Source organism: Aphis gossypii, chromosome 1 (assembly GCF_020184175.1).
Source record: "Aphis gossypii isolate Hap1 chromosome 1, ASM2018417v2, whole genome shotgun sequence".
Lineage (NCBI taxonomy): Eukaryota > Metazoa > Arthropoda > Insecta > Hemiptera > Aphididae > Aphis > Aphis gossypii.
This window is the reverse complement of record NC_065530.1, coordinates 21,309,624-21,316,566: the sequence shown is the minus strand read 5'-3', so window position 1 is coordinate 21,316,566 and position 6,943 is coordinate 21,309,624. Positions and strand designations below refer to the sequence as shown.

Below are 6,943 nucleotides of genomic sequence, written 5' to 3'. Positions count from 1 at the left end.
TTCGAAATAATAGTACAGACACTTAAGACATTTTAGAGACTTGTTGGAAATGCCATTGAACGTTAAGATCAATCGGTGTTCGTGTGTGTCAGACATAAATGAAGTGGCCACTGAATTCGAGATTATTGTTTAAAGAAATCGCGCTGTGTCAGCAGAATGAATTAAGTGTACCTACGTATTTTGTTCCGGATGCCATGAAACGTCCTACTACTTTTCTCTTTCTTTCTCTCTCGCTCTATCTCTCTCTCGAATGAACTATGCATTTCGTGCGAACAACAGCTGTTTCTTGAAATCAGATTTATAACTGTTTCCATCAGTAAATGCGTATATCATACAGATAGATACGTAAACGTAAAACATTGCGAGTTTGGTATTAAAACGTCGCGTATGCGCATCACGTAGGCGGTATTCTCAAAACACTATAATAAGTAAACTAGTTTATTGCCTTTTTTCTCCGGCCGTTTCAAATTATTGATTTCCAAGATTCGTTGTATTTTTACCGGAAGCGAGGACACGTCGAAATAACGCGTGATGCATAATATTATTATTATTGTTTCTATATTTACATCGATGACACATCCCACGCGACGGCAGTCGTCTCATTCGTCTGAGTATGATATCATATTTTATACATAAGTTTCCTACAAAGAATATAAAAAGAAACTGAAAATGTCACCATAAATATATTTCATGACCTTTTATCGTTGATTTATTATCATGTTTTCGACGTCGTTTTATATTTCAATCGCGAAGTAGATCAATAATATTATGTCACAATATTTGACTTGGCATCTGAGCCAAAATATACAGTCATACAGTATATTATGTTATATTTCATAAAGGTAGAAGATAAAGCAAGGTACAATAAATAAATAAACACTACATCTATAAGTTATTATTTTAATAAAATAACGTGTTTTTAGTGTTCTCTGTATACGCTATGTACTATATAGTGTATGGGTATTGATTTTTCTTGAATATCCGACCACAGACAGTTTGATAAATTCACAACCATCATAAAAACTGTTCTCGGACTGTTTTGTTCACGACATTTCGACCATTTTTTTTTGCCCATTCATTTATTAAGTACCCAATTTGTTTTTGATCATGCCAAGCTGACATTAACAACAGCGCCACAACCCAAACATTAATCAATGCACTTAAATGTGTTTTTTTTTTTAAATATAAAGCATACTAGGTCATATTTTACTGTTATGGTAATATACCAAATGTTTAAATAGATAGTATGATTTATATACTCGTATTCGAAAATTTATTTTTATTGTAGTAAGTTTTTAGTTTATTATTTATAAAAAAAAAATAACAGTAAGAAATATTATGTAATGTTAAAAAATTGTTAAGCAATTCTTAAGCACACAATGAAACTAAAAAGTTATATTTAATTTCTTTTCACAATATAAATTATTGTTATCTAATATAAATTAATAAAAAGTTTGCTAACTTCAGTAAAAAATATAATATATACATATATATTTTTTGATTGATTAAATATTTCTATTTCAATAAACTGCATAAGTTAGAGAAAAATATAATGCGCAAACCCATGTATCTAAAAAAAAAATAATAGACTCAAATACACATAAGCCATTAAATAGTGATAAATAAAATATATTGTAGTTTATTCATGTTAGATTATGAGAGTATAAATCATAAAAATTGTTAAAATGAAACTATATTTATTTATTTCCATTCATATTACGCATAAGTCTATAAATATAGTATAGGTGTAATAATATAAATATGAATGTGTGTGACATACGTCTAAGACGCTTACAAAGTACGTATAGTATTATTAAACATTCAAAGATGTTTGAGCTTTAAATTTATAAAAAAAAAAATATATGTGTGACATAAAATTATTTTACAACAGATAGATAATACATAATATATTTCTATTATAGTTGTTCTGCACTCTAAACGTTACAAAATATGTTTGGTCGTTGAATAAATGAAACGTGATAACATTTGAGGTAAAATTAACACGATCATTATTATGTAAATATAAAATGAAATTATGATGTGTGTTATAAATTACAATAACAATATTATAGTGTACCTACTTAAAGAAGTATGTTTGATTACGAATTACTGTGTTGTTATCATTTTCAGTGAAAGTGCTAAAAAAATAAAATCTGAAACAAAAAACAATTATTATTGTATATTATTGAAAATGGTGAAATATGAACATTTTTTTAATATGATGCAATGTATTCATTATGTGAATTAAATCTGAAAATAAAAAATGAATCAATAGTTCTTCGTAAACCTATCTTTACCTGAATTGTTTTTTATTTCTCAAAATATTATATCAATAATATTTTTAGATTTTTAAATAAAGTATTAAAAAGTTATTTTCGTCTGATATTGTTAATAAGAGTGGGTACAAACAAAAAAAGTGAAGATTAACAGAAATGAGCAGTATAATAACTCATTTTAAAAGCTCAATATTTATATTTTATGTTATTCAGTTTCACGCAAATAAATAAGCTGCAGTTAAAATTGATTTTTTTCTAATTTCATAGGTATTTATTTATATATTTAAACAAATGACTTGTAACAAAGTTAATTACTGCACGCATAATTTATATGAAAACAATATGACAAGTGTGCATCATGGAAAATGAAAAATGTAATGATATATTATTGTGCAAGTACATATGTTTATTGTTAAAATTTTGACCACAAGTAAACGTATTATTATACTATTATTATGTAAATAATACCTTTAATATGTGAATATTGTTTTTCATTTTTCTTGTTTTTTGGTCTCAATACTTGGTGCTTTGGATAACGTTTTGTCTGATGATTTTTGCCGTTCTACTTTGCCTATAAAAAATTGATTTTTATTAAAATGCCTAAATTCAAAATCTATCTTGGCTTAAATGTATATACATATATAACATATATTAAATAAGTTTTTATTGAATAACCTACTCAAATATGAAACAATAAGTGAATATGTATGAGGAAAATAATATATAGTTCACAGAGACACAGAATGAAGAAGCCGTTCAATGGAGGAACTTTAAACGCATAGCCTATAATTTAATCATAATATTTTCGCAAAAAATATTACATTAGACTGAATATTTTATAAAAAATTGAATTTGTAGATCATTTAGAAATTTAAGTTAACATAATTCAGATAATCCGTTATGCTCATAAACATTAAATATATTAATATCTGATACATATTTTATTTATTGTATACAAAATATGCACTTTAATATTACTACAGTTTAATGCACTATTATATTCATACGATATTTATATAACATCACAGCGTAAAATAAATATAAAATACATGTATAAAAGCGTTATTCAACTGTTATCATAGTAATTTGATATGACATTATTCGAGTAAGGGTGAAAAATACGATGCCAGTGAAAATAACATTCCGATACTGATCGCTTAGGTTAGCGTCCAGTGCAGGTTTTCATTATTCATAATAGTATATATTGAATAATATTGACAGTTTTGTTTTATGGACATTCAAGAAATAATACTAGTCCGATTTATGGTTTCCAGCTGAACATAAATTTAGACGAATACAATAACAGTTTAAACTTTGAATCAACAACCGATTGACAAATGTTCCCACATATCATCCAACCATGTAAGCTAATTCAAATAACAATTATTAACAATGCACTCTAATGAAAATCCACGTTATTCATATAAGTAATTTTCCGTATAAAATGTTTTGTGTATAATATATTGGTAACATATAAAATATAAAAGATAAAAATAATGAATAAATCTACTCTTACAAATAGTAGGTAATATAACAATTTTTAAAGTGATGTCGAGTTGACTGAGAATATAGGTATTCTATTGTTGTCCATAAATCATAATATTATATTCTCGCATGTATATTTTGTGTACTTTGCATAAAAGATCTTTGAAGATTCAATACATTACAGATCAACAAATATATGTTTATCAATTATGTATTAGTATTGGGTTTATATTATATTAATATGATAATTTACTAGACATACATCCAACAATGCCCTTACCTATGTAAAAAAAAAAGAGTTAATTGATTTAATATGATAAAAAAAAAAAAAAACTATCTTACTGTAATGTTATAACTACTAAGACGTAAAGATTTTAATTTTTAAAATTTTATCATAATAATTTATATCTTAATTGAATTAATTAATTTTGACTAGATAGATACGACATTCTATACTTCATATGTATATTTGTGATAAAAATATTTGAGACTAATAATGCCCTATTGAATTTTAGAATAGAAAATATACATAAAAAATCTATTTAAAAATAATATGTTGTTATTAAATAATAATATTATAAACTAATATACAATATTTTAATTATGATCTTTTAAGTTTTAAAAAATAAATGTACATAATTCAATTAAGTACTTGAAATTATTTTATTCAAATTTGTAAAAAATTAAGCTATTTTTATTTTTTATTATAGATTTTTTAATAAGTATATGTATCATATATTTATTTATTATATATATATATACATGTATATATAATGTAAATGTATAGTATGATTGTTTTTTCACAATGAATCATTAATGTCTATAATGCCCATAGTTATTTTTATGTTTTTTTTTTTTTAATAATTCTGTGAATTATAATTTATTTCGTTAAACTTCAAACGATGACTGGTTTTGCTTAGTAATTATTTTAAATGTCAAGTACCTGTGTATAATTTTAATTTACTTCTAAGATAGGCACTTTTAATGTAATAATTTACACAAAAAAAAAAACATTTTACATTTATTTGTTTATAGAATAATAACTGCGTAATTAATAAATAATAATAATCTGAATTTCTAAACGTATATGAATGTGACATTCTTTGCACCCTGAAAAACATCAGTAAACATGCACACACACACGCACACCTGAATTCCACAAATTGCTCACGTTACCTTGACCTAACATTAAGAAATTACTTCACCTACATTATCATTACTACGCATCATCAAAATAAAACACATTACTGGATTATAAACTTCGTCGTTTTTGCAATATTTATACGAAACAAATCCCATTTTGATTCCAAAATCAAATCAAATCATTATAACTATGGTAGAACGATACCCATTGTAAAATATATAGTACAGATTAAATGCACTGTATTTAAAACTTTTACAGGTTTTAATATTTAATATTTAACATTATTTAAATGAATAAATAGTTAAAGTCTTTCATGTTTTATCACTATTTTTAAAATGCATGTACATAATAAAACATATTAAATTGCATAAATTATTTTAATAGTATGTTCATAATGATTATTATTTTTTTCGAAACAAGGATTTGATATTATAATAATATGTGGAAATTTTGTTTAAATGAGATGTATAACACTCCAGGTATAGAAAGTGTGTTAAATTTCTTATAGTTTGATAATAAATATGTATGGTGTTTCTTAGGAAGCATTGGGTCGTTTGTATGTTAACATTATAGTCCGAATGACCTTTTAAACGCATAAAATATGATTTTGAGTACGGATTTTTGGACGTCATGATCTTTAACATCACAACAAGGCAGTCGAGTATTAACAATATCACAATCACAATGTACGAAATTGTTTAACATAATGTTTTTCATAAGCGAAAAATAACTATCGTTATAGTTTTGTATTATTTTTCTACGTAAACATGACTTTGATTTCGCGAGTGGAAAACGTCAGCAATCTTCCAATCATATATGTATCGTTCAAACGGAGGGTGAGTGCATATTATAACGTGTTATTGTGACTGTATATAAGAACGCTGAACTATAAACTTTCGCGGTTAACGACTGTACACGATATTAAATCGCAATGAAAGCGGAATAACAATTATTACGAACCGTACAGCGACGTTAACTATATTATATTGTATTATAACGTAACAAAACGTAGAATCAGGGAGTAAGAGCGAAAAAAATTGACTAGTCAACGGGTATTGGAATTTAGTGCCCATAAGATTGATCTAACACAATAATAATATTAATATATTCCACGATCATCGTCGTTATAGTTGTTGCCATCGTCGTCGTGTATGTGATACATGTGTGTGTGTGTAGGTGGGTGTGTGCAGTCATGTCCATTTAGTCTACTTATAGGTATCCAATTTCGGCGAGACGTGTAGTAGGTAAATAATGTTAATATTATCATCGTGTTATCGCAACAATAGATTATTATTATTATTATTATACACTCACTGTTTTGTTTTTTTGCCATATGTCTAGCCTTGGCCCTCTCCACTTCTTGCATTGCGACGTTCGGGAAGGTGCCTGCAGCAAACAAACATAACAACAAGTCAACAACAGTTGCAGTAAGTTATACAATAGTATAGGTGATACTGTCATGAGACGACTATATCTCATTTCGATCTGAATTTTTATTATTTTTATGTTTTCCTGGAAAACAAAGTACAGTGGTGACACACTGCTGGTTGTGATAGGTTTGAGGACGAAGACGGGCTAATAACAAGTGTTGGTGGGTGTTTGAAGATGGAGAGGGGGTGGGGTGAAATATACGATTTTCAATAAAGGAAAGGGACATAAGGGAGAGCTATTTGTTACCTATACCTACATGTACCTATAGTACCTATATATTATAAATATCATAGCATTTCACCCTGTACCTCTCTTTCCACCCAGCGCTGACGGTCCATAGTTATGTCTCCCAGTGGGAGACGACGAGCTCAACCAACAGTAAATGGTGATGGCGTTTGTAGTATCGGTGGAGCGTTTAAACGTCCGCCACTGTCGGCGGATAGAAAACTCAAATGTCACGACAAAGGCCTACCGCAAGTCATCGGCAACGGTGGCGGCGGCGTCGGACGGTCGCATCTCGCAAAGCCTCGGAGTCGCACTGACCGCCGACGCCGTCCGGGGAAGGAGCTGTCGATATGCGCGCGAAACGCTCGTCGAGCGCAAGCGC

General features: G+C 27.9%; 1 long non-coding RNA gene across 1 annotated transcript; it reads right to left on the bottom strand.

The window, feature by feature from the left end:
• Positions 1-1,613: 1,613 nt before the first annotated feature.
• On the bottom strand, positions 1,614-6,902 carry LOC114128923 (uncharacterized). Its single transcript, XR_003592795.2, has 4 exons — positions 6,645-6,902; positions 6,220-6,291; positions 2,745-2,847; positions 1,614-2,153 (listed from the first exon to the last, which is right to left on the bottom strand). It is a non-coding gene; the product is annotated as an uncharacterized LOC114128923 (long non-coding RNA).
• Positions 6,903-6,943: the final 41 nt, after the last annotated feature.